We start from the raw sequence: 14,812 nt of genomic DNA on the forward strand, positions 1-14,812 counted from the left end.
CTAGAAAATGTCTGAGGCAAGATTTAAACTCAGGTCTTCTGGATTCTAAGTCCATAGCTCTATATATTATAACACCTAATTGTAATTGTTATGTCCTCTATCAAAATATAAGCTCCTTGTGAGTAAGGAAATGTTCACTGCATTTTGGGGGGGCAAGGTAATCAGAGTTAATTGACTTGTCCAGGGTCACAGGGCCAGCACTCTATCCACTGAGCCACCTAGCTGTGCCTTGTCATGTCTTACCCAAACTATTAACAATAGCCTCCTTTTTGGGGGCTCCTAGCCTCCAGTTTTTCCCTTCTCCAATCCATGCTTCTCAAGATTCTATTCCTAAAAGAAAGGTCTGATGATGTCACTGTACAAGAAGTTCTGTTGGATCTCTATAGCATCTAGGAGAAAATACACACTCCAGCATCTAAAGCCCTTCAGAATCTGCCTCTGACCTACATTTCCAGACTTAACTACCCCACTTAATATGGGACATGATGCCCCACTCCCATAGGGAATATACTTCCTTCACCACTACCTGTGTCCCCTTCAAGGCTCAGCTCAAGGGCCATCTCCAAGATGAGGTCTTTCCTGCCCCCTAACCTAGCCCCAGGTACTAGACCCTCGCCCATCAAAAAACTTACCTTGCTTTGGATAGATTTCTACCTATCTGTGTTGTTTCCTCCAATAGAATATAAATTCCTTAAAGACGGAACTTTTTGTTATTTTATCTCCAGCATCTAGCATAGTGCTTGGTACATAATGTTTAATAGATGTCTGTCAATTGATTAGTTGAACTACCCCAAAGTTATACAGGCAAGATAGAGTCAGAACTAAACCCAAGTCTCCTGCTCCCAGACCTGGGTGCTCTCCATCGTACCATACTGTTTTCACTGTTAGGGAAGATTCATGTTGCTACTTTCTTTCCCCCTGTTGCTTGGCTTAACCTTGCTCCAGAAATGGCTCTGGGGTATGTTGCATGACTTTTCTGAAGAGAGAAAGCCTGAAAAGTCAGAAAGGAAGGTTGGTGCCCAAAGCGTTGGCCTAGAGCCTTATCTCCTTCTCTGTTTCTGTCCCTCACAGACAAAGTCTGGGATACCCCATCTTTGTCAAGAGCAGGTTCCTAAAAGAAGCCAGAGTCTAGAGCAGGGAACAGACACTCTGGGGCCAATCTGACCCCCAAGAAGCCTCCAGGAGCTTGGAAACAGAGAATTGGAGTAATTCCAATGCAAAGAGGAAGAAACACCAGGAGCTTGGCCTTTCCCCAGACCCTAAACCTTTTAAAAGCCACAGTCGCTTTCCTCTCTCTCCTCCCCCTGCCCAGCAACTGATTGGTCCAGCAGGAGAGGGAAATGCCAGGGTCAGCAAGTCAACATCAAGACAAAGGCATTCAAAGGGAAAATCCAAAGTCACTGGGCACAGAAATGACCCTGATCAAAGCCACAGAGATGGTGCAGCAATCCCCAGGGAGCCACAGCTAAAAGAGCTGGAAATAGATGAGCCAGTAATGAGAATGGGCACGACTGGGCTCCTCTCTCTGTGCAGCCCAAGGGAATCCATTTACTTTCCTTGGTTTGCTAACAATGCTTTCAGTCCCTACCTTCGACACTGTTACCACAGATTTCCTTTCCTCTGGTCCTGCCAAAAGTATCTAAAAATAGACTGGACAAATCCGTGGAAGGAGAGGGGTACAATCAATTAATCAGTGAGCTTCTATCAAGTGTCCACTATGCATCAGGCCCTCTGCAAGGTTCCAGTGACGCAAAGACACAAATGAAATAGTCCCTCACCTCAAGGAATTCACATTCTTTCAGGAGACACAACAGGTATACACACACACACACACACACACACACACACACACACACACACGCACACACAATCTTTTCAAAACAAATGCAAGGTAATTTTGTGGGGAAAGCATTAGAGGAGGATCTGAAAAGCTTTCTTGAAGGAGCTGGCATTTGAGCTGAACTTTGAAAAATACTTGAAGTTCTAAGAGGCAAAGGTGAGGAGGGGTGGAAGTCCAGGTTTGAGAGATGGCCTATGCAAAGGCTTAGGAGTAAGAGATGGAATGTCCTGGGTAAGCTATTGCAAGTAGGCCACTCTGACTGGAAACTGTCAAGTCAACAAGCATTTATTAAGTATCTGCTCTGTGCCAGACCCTATGCTAGATGCTGAGGATACAAAGAAAGGCGAAAAGACAGACCCTGCTCTCAAGAAACTCAACATACAAACAGCTATATAAAAACAAGATATAGATATAGATAAAGATAGATAGATAGATAGATAGATAGATAGATAGATAGATAGATAGATATCAATTTGACAGCTGAGTGGAGGATAAACTGGAATAGGGAGAGACTTGAGGCAGAAAAACTAACCCATAGGCTATTATAATAATAAGACTGATAACTGCATATTTGATCCTGAAGGTAAGAGGGAGCCACTGGAATTAATGAGATAGAGCGGATGATAACATGGTCAGACTTGCACTTGCACTTGCCTGAATCAGGGTCATGACAGTATCAGAGGACAAAGGGGGCATATGCCAGAGATGTTACAGAGGCAGCTAGGTGGCACAGTGGATAGAGCATCAGCCCTGAAGTCAGGAGGACCTGGGTTCAAATCCGGCCTCAGACCAAACACTTGACACTTACTAGCTGTGTGACCCTGGGCAAGTCACTTAATTCCAATTGCCTTAAAAAAAATTGACAAATGAAAGGTGGGAATAAAAATAAGTACTTATTCATTAATTTATCCAATTAAAGACAACCAATAGAAAGTTGGTGAAGCAGGAGTCATAGGAGAGAAATTCGAACTGCATATATAGATCTTGGAGTAATTTACATTGAGGTGATAGCTTAAAGCTCAAGTCTACTTATTCCCTCTACTTGTTCAAGGAATCCCATTCCATCCTGTTTCCTCCAACAGACTGCCCCTTCTGCCATTTTCATTCTCTCCTTGTCTAACTGGCTCATTTCCTATTGCCAACAAACATGCCCATGTCTCCCCTATTCTGAAAAAAAACACCTTCATTTGATCCTTCTATCCCTGCTAATTCTTCTGCCCTCTGTAGCTAAACTCCTCAGAAAGGTCTACAATAGGTGCCTCTACTTTCTCTCCTCTCACTCTTCCTAACCCCTTATAATATGGATTCTGACCTTATCATTCCACTGATACTGCTCTCTCCACCAAAGTTGCCAAATCCTATGGCTTGTTCTCAATCCTCATTCTCCTTGACCTCTCTGCAGCCTTAGAAGGTGAAGATCACTCTCTTCTCCTTTATACTCTCTTCTCTCTAGGTTTTCAGGATACCAATCTGGCTACTCCTTCTCAGTCTCCTTTGCTGGATCTCCTTTCAGATCACACCCTTTACCCATAGGGTTCTGTCGTGGACTCATTTCTCTTTTCCTTCTATGCTACTTCACTTGGTGATCACATCAGCTACCATGGATTTAATTACCATCTCTATGCTGATGATTCTCATATCTACCTATCCCACCCCAGTCTCTCTGCTGACCTCCAATATTGCATCTCCACCTGCCTGTCAGACATCTCAAACTGGACATCCAATAGACATCTTAAATTCAATATATCCAAAACAGAATTCATTATCTTTCTCCTTTAAACCCTCACCACCACTTTCCCTATTGCTGCAGAGGGCAACACTATCCCCCCAGTCCCCCAAGCCTGCAACGTAAGAGTCATTCTGGATTCTTCACTATCTTTCACCTCCTGTATTCAATCTGTTGCCAAGGCCTATCAATATCACCTTTGCAGCATCTCTTGAATATACCTCTTCTCTTCTCTGACACTGGCCACTGGGGCAGCTTTCATTACCTCATGCCTGGACTATTGCAATAAGCCTGCCTCAGGTCTCTTCCCACTCCAATCCATTCAGGCCCTAAAGTAATTTTTCTAAAGCTCAGGTCCGATCATGTCACACACACACACACACACACTCAATAAACACCAGTGGCTCCCTATTGCCTCCGGGAGGAAATATAAAATGCTCTCAATGCAGGTATTTGAGCTGGGGGAGACCTGAAAGTTTTCACCAATTCTCCTGGAATTCTGACTTTAGACTTGATCCAATCATAAAAACCAGAATTGGAATCATTGCCTGTCCACCTCACACTGTCTATATTTGAGCCCCATCTCTAATTCTAATGCTTTCTTTACTCCTAACCAATTTCACCAAGAGAAAAGAGTTCAAAGAGGCAGAGCCAGCCTGAGGCAAGCCTGTGAGCTCACTGGCAGAGCTCATCTTCTCCCACCTGCCATCTCTCCTCACAAACCTGAGTGTTCCCACTACCCACAGGCCAGTTCTGTGAGTGCTCCCGCATGGTCCCCACTTTCCAGGACAGTGCCACAGGCCCTCAAATTATTGACATCATTATCATCATTTAATTCTTTTCATTTTTTCAATGGAGTTCAGAGAGAAACGGTCTTGAGATAAGTCACTATTCTTTTATTATTCTTTTGTAGGGAAGGGAAAGGAAGAAGTACTCATAAAGTGCCTACTATGTGCCAAAAGCTATGCTAAGGGCTTTACAATGTTATCTCGTTTGATCCTCACAACAACCCTGTGAGGTAGGTGTTGTTATTATCCTCCTTTTATAGTTGAGGAAACTGAAGCAGATGGTGGTTAAATAATTTACCCAGGGTTACACAGCTAATTAAGCATGTGAGACTGGATTTGAACTCAGTTCTTCCTGACTCCAAGCCCAATGCTTTATCACTCATGCCACCTCTCTGCCTTGCAGTTAATGCTCTTCAGACTCAAGAAGATCTGAGTTCAAATGTGGCCTGAGATACTTTCTAGCTATGTGACCCTGAGCAAGTCACTTAACCTCTGTCTGCCTCAATTTCTCTAACTGTAAAACAGGGATAACAATACTTCACAGGGTTGTTGTGAGGAACAAATGAGATAATATTTAGGAAGTGTTTAACACAGTGGCTGTCAGATAGTAAGTACTTAATAAATGCTCATTATCTTCCTTCTTTCCTTGTTTTCCTTCCTTTCTTTTTTCTTCTTTCCTTTCTTCCAGCTATTGCACAGGTGGATCAAATAGCCTTACTTATTGATGACTTTCCACCTCCAGGCTCTGTACCTTCGCACTGGCTGTTCCCCAGGCCTGTAATGCCCTCCCTCCTCATTTCCATTTCTTAGAATCCCTAGCTTCCCTACAGACTCAGCCCAAACACCACCTCCTACAAGAGGCCTTTCCCTTATCCTCCATGATAATGCCTTCTCTTCAAAGGCTACCTTCTATCTCCTCTGTATGTATCTTGTATGCACCTGTTTATATACATGTTGTCTCCTGCTTTAGAATATAAGCTCCTTGAGGAAAGGAGATGTTGGGTTTTTAAATTTTTTTTGCCTTTCTTTGTATCCCTGCCTAGCACATGCTTGATTAGTTGATTGTTTTATGAATAAAAGCATAGAGATGTTGCAGGTCCACTGAGACCTGCATCCATAGAGAGTGTAGGTCCACTGAAAGCATCTTCGGGACAAATTCAGTAACAGACAGGAAGGTAGGAAGTATATGTACGATATCCTGTTCATGAATGGTTTTGGTTTTTTCTATTACCTCTCTACAGTTTAAAATTTTTTCTTTCTACATAGGTTAGAGATTATGAATATTTCACATGATAATTTCTATTGAAAACATTGCTCTTAAATTTTTATGGATCAATTATCTCCAAGTGATTGAGGGCAACCATTCTACCTGGAATAATGCAGAACCAGAAGCAAGGGAGTTGCAATGGAGCAAATGTATGCTAGATGTCAGGAAAAACTTCCTCACAATTAGAAAAGCACACAAGTGGAATGGACTGCCTGAAAAGTGGTGGGTTCCTCCTCCTTGGAGGTTTTCAAGTAAAGGTTGTATGACCCCTGTCAGGTCCTGCTCTAGTGGAAATTGTTTTTGTGCATGGGTTAGATTGGATGGCCACCAACATTCCTTCAGGGTCTCAAATTCTGTTATCCTGACCTCCACATCACAGATGGGAAAAAAGAAACAGAGAAGTGTACCTTCCTTCCTTCCATTCACCTACAAAACTCCTATTCCCTAAGGGGCTTCAGAAACTAGAAATGATCACCTAATCTGTATAAATACATCAATGACCATATTCTGAGGCCACATCCTGTTGTGAAGATGATCCGAGGTTCTCCAAGGTTAAGCCAACTGGATACTAACTCTTCTGGGTTCAATAACTATTTATTAAATGTCTATGATAAACAAAGCAGACCCTGGGGAGAGATAAAAAGATTAAATAAGATCAGGTCCCTGCCCACATGGATCTTATGTTAAGAGAGGCAGTGTGGCATGGTATAAAGAGCTTTGAACCTGACTTGGGGATGGAGAGAACCAGGTACAAATCTAACTGGGTTCCAAATACTTCCTAGCTTTGTGTCCATGGGGGAATCACTTCAATTTCTCTGTGCTTCAGTTTTCTAATCTGTAGGGGATATTAATACCTCTTTCCAGGGTTCGTATGAGCATAAATGAGTATATATGTGAAATGCTAGATGAATATCAACTGTTGATAGTATTAGTAATCCTACCACCAACCATGGAAATTTTTTTTTTTTTGGTAATATGAACTTGGCACGAATTGGCTATCTATGACAATAGCAACTCACATTTATATAGCACTTCAACTTTGTCAAGCATTTTCCTTATAACAACCCTCAGAGGTAAGCAGTACATTTTTACAGATAAGGAAACTAAGGCTAAGTGACAACTTACAAATAAGTCTAAGGTAGGATTCAAAAGCCAGATCTCCTGACTCCAAGTCTAGTACAGAGTTCTGGCCAATATATGAGGCTATCTCCTACCCACTAAATTCAGAGAAACTCATCATCAGACATTTAATCAATAGGTGATTCGATTCAATTCAGTTATATATATATGTTATACATATATATATACACACATATACACATACAAATACCTACCATATGCCAGATATTGTGCTAAGTAAGGGGGATGCAAAAAAAAAAATGTCAAACAGTCCCTACCCCCAAGGGACATACAACCTACTAGGGGGATGCAATACGTACTCAAACAAATAAATTAGAGTAATACAAAGTAACTTCAAGAGGGAGTAGTGCTAATAACTGGGAGCATCAGAAAAGTCTGCATGTAGAAGGTAGTTCCTGGGGCCATGTTTTGAAGAAAACTTAGAGATTTGAGGAAGAGAGGAAGTAAGAACCAAGGGCATTCCAGACATAGAGGTCCAGTCGCATTTGTTAAGCATCTATGAAGTGACAGGCATTATGCTAAGTTCTGGAGATACAAAGAAAGGCACTGAGGCAGCAGATAGAATATCTGATGCCGATGCATCAGAGTCTTCCAAAAACACCTTTGTGTGTGGTTTAAAAAAAAAAACCTTCATCAGTTTAAGTCCAAATGATTGTTCAGTGTTCATGTAAAATTCAGTACAAACAGATTTGGATAATCCATGCTAAGGCTTTTCCTATGACTGAGAATCTAAGCAATTTAAAAACTAATCCCACATCCCTGTGAATGACAGGGTAATGAAGAGTCTAGCAGGAAAAAAAAAATCTTTGCTGGACTTGCATATTTACTGCATGAATGGAAAACATTTTCCGAAGTGACGAGAGTGATCAGCAGGAGTTAAGCCAATAGGAATTTGATCTCTAAGAAGTATCTTTGTGCGCCATCTATCTATTAGTGGTCAAGGTCATAGGAAAAACATTGAAACTTTGTTAAGCCTAGTAGGAGTTAGACAAGAAATAGCTTAAACTTTCAGGCTAAGAAGCACATGACTGTCCTATTAGGACCTGTATTTCTTGTAAGCCCATAGACTCCAAGAGTAGGGCCTGAAGGCATGGTTCAGAGACTTTAAATTCCCAGAAGACATATGCCAGCAGTGAAGGGATGCAGATATCTAAGAGAAGGAAGTAGAAGGCAGCTCATGTGGCAAAGATGGCAAAATGTCCTGAGTCATGGGATTATCCAGGGACAAAACTGGGGACAAGTAAAACCTAACTGTAGGCTCAGCCTTGAGGAGATGAGACAGGGGATCCAAAGAAAAGATCAGCTCTGGCCAATACCATACAGAAGCCGCAGCCCAGGGGATGGAGTGATGACCAAGAATTGTACACAGCAGTTGATCAAGGCTACCAAGGCTATGCCTGGAGAGAGAAGTCTTCCTCTCCGCATTCTACTAAAGAAGAGGAGAGAGGGCATTCACTTATTTGGAGAATAGTTGCTGAAAATGTTTCTGAGGTTGATTCATTTCTTTTTTCTGTTCCAGCTGCTTATTCTATGCTATTGTTTACTTACATTTCTGTTAGCACAGAAGTTAATAACTGAGTATCTAGACCACAGTGGATTTCAAATAACCATGATTCATACTTTAATGGTGATGTGAATCCCCTACAAACATAAACATAAGTCTATGAGGGCTAATGCTAGCTAGGCCAAAAGTGACATGAGCATAATGGGTAGATAGGCCAACGCAGGCCAAGGCCTTATACCACATACAATATAAATTCTACCTGCTAACATACATGGAGGGTTAGCGAGACTGCTTCCAGAAATGCATGATAGGAATGGGCCTTTTCCCTCCCAACTTCAGAACATGTTTAGGTATTCTCTGACTGTTTCCTTTCAGCTGACTTTGTGGTGATGAAAAGTCTTTTAATTAGCTTCTGAGATGCATGTGTTTCCAGTTTGGAATATTGTTGCACTTGGGTTCTTGCTATATTTTCCCAGTAAATATCCCTTTGTAAAAGCTAATTGACGTTTACTGGTTAAGTGATTTGGGGGAGATATTAGTAGATTGATATTGGGACAACATTTCAGATAGAGGCTTGTGAATGATAGTATTAGAAGACCACCCCCAACCCCTGAGGGTTACCCCCTAGGCCCCAGAATGGGGTTATAGCCAGTCACATTCTAGACACCTGACCTGTTAATCTGTGTAGTTTGGGAGAATGAGTCCAACTGTAGAGCCTAGGCACTACATCAGCATGAGACTTTTGCCAAAGGTACACTCAAATTAAATCCTACACTTGTCCATCAATACATATGTGTGTAGCAAGGTTCTATTTTGCTCACTACCCTAAGAGAGACATGAAAATAGATTCATACTCATTTCACATGAAATATTCTATTTCAAATTTAACTAATTCATGATGTTTTGTGGTCCATTAATAAAAATTGACAAAAAAAAATTTCAAATACATTTAGACATAGCATTTTCTCCAATAACTGAATCATAAACCATAGGATTCTGCAGATATCTTAGTCCAACACCCTAATTTTATAGATGAGGAAACAAAAGCCAAAGAAGTGAAATTACTTTCCTAAGGTCACACATCAAGTTAATGGAAGCACTAGGAAGGATTTGAAACTAGGTCTGAGTAATGTTAAAGTACTAGGTACTATTAAAGGAACATATTAAAATTCAATTAAATTCAGCAAACATAAGAAGCCTACTATATCCAAAGCATCGTGCTAGGGGATGGAGAGACAAATATGAAAAATAACACTGTCACTGTGCCTCAAATTGCTTATAATATAAAAAAGTAGAAGTGACATTCACACATATGATCCATGTGATAGAGGGCAGAATGCAATAAATACAAAAAAGAGGTACTATAAGAAATTGAGTGGAGGTCATTTTTAGCCAGGGGAATCATGAGAGGCTTCATGAAGGTTTCACCTGAGCTGGATCAAATAGAAAGAATAGCCAATCTTATTAGAAAAAGGAATTAAGAGAAGGGAACTAACAACAACTCACCAAGAGGAAAGTATTCAAAAGAGAATGGCATCCCTCGCACCAGAAAGGGACTCCCCAAGATAACCATGGCTATGTACTGAAGAGCTTACAAGGGGCCTCTATCATATTGGAAATTTCAGAGGAGGAAGCAATAGTGGCCCAAGCCCCCCAGATACTTGGCCCCATTTTCCAGCATTATAGGGATGATCCAGTAAATTCTTGGGAGGTTTTTTCAACACTACATATCATAGACTAAGAGTTAGAAACACCCTGAAGGAAATGCCCATGTATGTTAAGCACAATAATTCAAAAGGCTGATAACCATATTTGAGGATGGTAACAGTGTAACACACCTGTCTGACAGGGGGTTTTCTGAACAGCTACGTTTGATGCATTTGCAGGAAAGGGAGAGAGAAAGAGGTGGTTGAAAATGAATACTTATGGAGCCAAGAACTGTAAGTGAACAGTGAATAATCTGCAGAGGGAAAGAGCAATGTCAACAATTGGTCAGAGCTGATCACAAAAGCCTGGCATTCTTGCACACCTCCCTCATCCTGTTCTAGTGGGTCCTCACTCTGATGATTTGCCCTTTTGGAATTCTCCCCCACCCCCCAATTCTCTTCTGCACAGGCCTCTTGTGCCAACAATGCTAACCACCAGTGACACAAGGAATGTACATCTAAGTAAACAGATTTCAGAAATACATAATAAGCGAAAGCAATGACCCACCACCATCTCCCTTTGTGGAACTGGCTAGAGGTCTAAAGTAGGGAAAGGGGGCTCAACTACTTGCACAGAATGTAGGTGAAGCTCTTTCAGAATCCCTTTCCTCCTGCTTCTTGGGCTTCTCGTGGGCCAGGCCACAGGACATTCAGAATGCTATACAGTTATCCCTTGCATATCATGACTTTCCTCATCACAGTTTCAATATATCATGGATAGGCATAAGAAATTACCGTAGTATTTCATACTTTCAAAATTTCTTTTTCATACAGTTTTTTTTACTTAACATTGACCTACATATATATAGCCCGTGGCCAAATATTTAACCTAAATTTTACAATAAGTTACTGTAAATATCCCATGAAAGAAAAAGATAAAAATTCAAACTTCTCTGGTACAAATGGAAAACCAAAAAAATTCACATGGATTGTCCAGATTGGGGGGGGCGGGGTGCTGTGCCCCAACCCCCACGATGTGGAAGAGATAACTGTATTCTAGAAAGGAATACAAAGGGCAGGGCCTGTCTGCCAGAACTAAGGACCAATGTATAGTAATGATAAGGAGGCATATTTCAGGTAGATTAAAGGAAGAACTCCAGAGTAATTTGAGTTTTGTTATTGTTCAGTTATTTCAGTCATGTCCAACTCTTTGTGACCCCATTTGGGGTTTTCTTGGCAAAGATACTGGAGTGGTTTGCCATTTCCTTGTCCAGCTCATTTGACAGATGAGAAAACTGAGGCAAACAGGGTTAAGTGACTTGCCTAGGGTCACACAGCTAGCATCAGAAATTGGATTAGAACTCAGGTCTTCCTGATTTGAGGCTTAGAATTCTATCCACTGTACCACCTAGTTTCCCTATAACTTGAGTTTACAATAAAGGAATAGGCTGTTTGGTTAGATCATGTGGTATCCATCATAGGATGTTTTTGAGAAGGGGAGTGGGGTGGGGGAATACTGTCAGGGATGTTGAAGAGGGGATTTTTGGTCCTGCATGGAAAGTTAAACTAGATGACCTTGAAGGCCCTTCCCTACTCTGAATATCTATGACTCTAAGACTCAATTCCAAGATTCAAAGGTTTTAGAGTTCTATGATTCCAGAATCAAAGAAATATCCAGCAGCTCCATTATATCTGCTAGACACCAAACTTTCCAAAGCAGCACTTTTTACCTTCTCTTCTCTGGTCCTTTGCAGACATTGAAAAAGTGTACTTTGCAGTTAGTATCTGGCCCTCTCAGCTCTACAGAACTAAACCGTAAACTAAACTAGAAGGCATATTTATTAGTTTTAATGGGAGATAGTCGATGGTTTTTATAAGACGGAGCATTAACTATGCACTGTGTTTAAATATAGGCTCAGTGGGTGGCAGCCTCCAATGAATTATGAGGTATGCCAAAGATCTTACTCCCCTTGCTCTGGACACTCTGCCTCTTCTAGTATACCCTAGTGGTAGTGGTTTTTTGGCTCTATGTGACACTGTTGACTCATGTTGAGCTTTGTTTAGTCATTCAGTCATGTCTGATTCTTCATCACCCTATTTGGGGTTTTCTTGGCAGAGATACTGGAGTGGTTTACTATTTCCTTCTCCAGCTCATTTTATAGATGAGAAAACTGAGGCAAACAGGGTTAATGATTTGTTTAGGGTCACATAGCTAGTAAGTGTCAGAGGCTGAATTTGAACTCAGGTTCTCCTGACTCCAGGGACATTACTCTATCTGCTATGCTACCTAGCTGTCCCAATATTGAGCTTACAATCCATTAAAACCATCAAATCTTCATAGGAACTATTCTCTACCACAGTCTGCCAATATCATATTTATGACATTGATCTTTTGAACCCAAGTACAAGACTTTGTGGAAACAGTCCTTATACACTCACCTCTCAAGAAGAACTACTAGCAGGGTAGAAGAGAAAAATATTTCCTTATACACCGAACAAACAAATGTTTTCCCACTCTGCCCATGTCACCAGTGAAAACTATTAAAGTTGAATTTCATAAAACTTAGAGCTGAAAGGCCCCTTAGAGATAATCAAGTCCAACTATTTTGTCTTTAAAAATGAGAAAACCTAAGCTCAGAGAGGTAAATAATTTTCCTATGGTCACACAGGTGGTAAGCCAGGATTTGGTTCTGACTCCATAACAAGTGCTTTTTTTCCACTATACCACTACCCTTTGTGTCTAAATTAAGTACTTCAGATATGGCCTTCTGCAGGGGGGATACCTCAATTAAGCTCCTGCCATTCAAATGCAGCTTTGGGGAATGGAAAATTGTGACCATTGGCCAAGAGATGACCCTTCTTTCCTCATCTTACATCATTCAGACAGACCTTTCCTCCATCATCTCCTTCATTTTGGACTCAGACAAAGGGGTGGCTCTCCCTTCTCCTCACCAAGGCTAACCCTCTCTACATGTACCCTCAATAACATCCTCTCCTAATGTTCCAATAGATTCCACTATCATCCTCCTTTTCTTATCTTTGGTTTCTCCCGATCTACTGGCTCCTTCCCTGATAGCTACTAACATGCCTGTCTCCCCAGTCCTCAAAACAAAACAAGACAAAACAAAATACTTTGTTTGACTCTACCTTTCCCACAGCTCTCATCCTATATCCTTCTTCCTCGTCATGGCTTTTCCTGCAGAAATTCATTCACACTAGTGATTCCCAGTCCTCAACCTCTTGTAAACCTTCTACATTCTGGCTTCCAACCTCATCATTTATCCAAAATCGCCCTTTCCAAAGTTTACAATGGCATCTTAATCCTCTTCTTTTTGACCTCTGTGCCACATTTGACACAGTTGATAACCTCTTCCTAGATAGTCTCTCCTCTCTGTGACTTTTCTAAAGTACTAGTATGACCACATTACCCCTCAAATATAAAATCCTCTATTTGGAATTTAACTTCCTTATGACCTGACCCCTTCTGACCATTTTAATATTATTAAAGTTTATTCCTCTGGTAACTAGACGGCACAGTAGAAAGAGGCTGGGCCTGGACTGAGTTCAAATTAAGCATCAGACACTATGTGACCAAAGGCATGTCATGTAACCTCTATTTGTCTCAGTTTCCTCAATTATAAAATTAGAGATAATAACAGCAACTACCTGACAGGGTTGTTATGAAGATCAAATGAGCTCATATTTGTAAAGCACTTAGCACAGTGCCTGGCATATAATGAGAGCTATAGAAATGCTTGTTCTCTTCCTTTTCCACTTCACCCCCCTTCACACGCTCTGTGACATAGCCACACTGACCTATTTACCATTACTCAAACAATGACTCTTCATCTCCAGTCTCTGTGAGTTGAACTGGCTGTTCCCTCACCTCTACCTCCTGGGTTCCCTAGTCCTTCCTGACTAGGCTCAAATCTAACCTTCCATAGCAGTTCTTTCTTGGTCCCCTGAACTACTAGTGCCTTCCCCTTGAAGTTTACTTTCCATCTATTTTGTATATGTCTTATATGTACCTAGTTAGTTTCCCCTGTTAAAATGCACACTGCTTGAGGGCAGAGACTGTTTATGTCTTTTATTGTCTGCCCAAGTGATTAGCACAGCCCCTAGCACACAAGTGGTACAGTAGATAAGAGTGCTGGGTCTAGAGTCAGGAAGACTCATCATCATGAGTTCAAATCTGGCCTGGGCAAGTTACTTAACCCCATTTGCCTCAGTTTCCTCATCTGTAAAGTGAGCTGGAGAAGGAAATGGCAAACTACTCTAGTATGTCTGCCAAGAAAACCCCAAATGGGGTCATAAAGAGTTGGGCATGATTGAAATGATTGAACAATAAAAGCACATAGTAAACACTTGGTGTACTTTTGTTGAATGACTGACACAGATCATGCATGACTCTAGAAACTAGTTTCTAATGCTGGTTTTTGACCCTGGTAATCTTGGGCCAATTATTTAATCTTTCGGAGTTTCATTAGTTCTGTTTGTCAAATAAGGATCAAAACTCCTTCCCTTTCTACCTGGGAGAGGGTGTGTGAGGATAGAATAAAAACCTGAATGCGAAAACCTCTTGAAAAAATAATGTATAGTACAGATGAAAGGAATTTTGATTTAAAATCACATAAAATTTTGTGTTGTCTGTATTCCAACTTTTTTGTGAGTAGATTTCTTCTGTCTCCCCATCGGACTGGAATGGGACAATAGCATTGTTCAAGCTGCCAGACCCATGCTATTTCTTCTTTTCTCTCTACAGGAACATCTGCACACTGTGCTCCAAGTCAGAGAATCACAGGAACTAGCTTAGTGGGATGGGTGTCCAAACATCATGGGCAGCAGCACTTTCTGATGCAGGAAGACAAAGCCTGCCCTGGACAGAGAATGACTTGGTACCC

This window comes from Phascolarctos cinereus, unplaced genomic scaffold, assembly GCF_003287225.1.
Source record: "Phascolarctos cinereus isolate Bilbo 61053 unplaced genomic scaffold, phaCin_HiC Scaffold_2;HRSCAF=192, whole genome shotgun sequence".
NCBI classification, from domain to species: Eukaryota; Metazoa; Chordata; class Mammalia; order Diprotodontia; family Phascolarctidae; genus Phascolarctos; species Phascolarctos cinereus.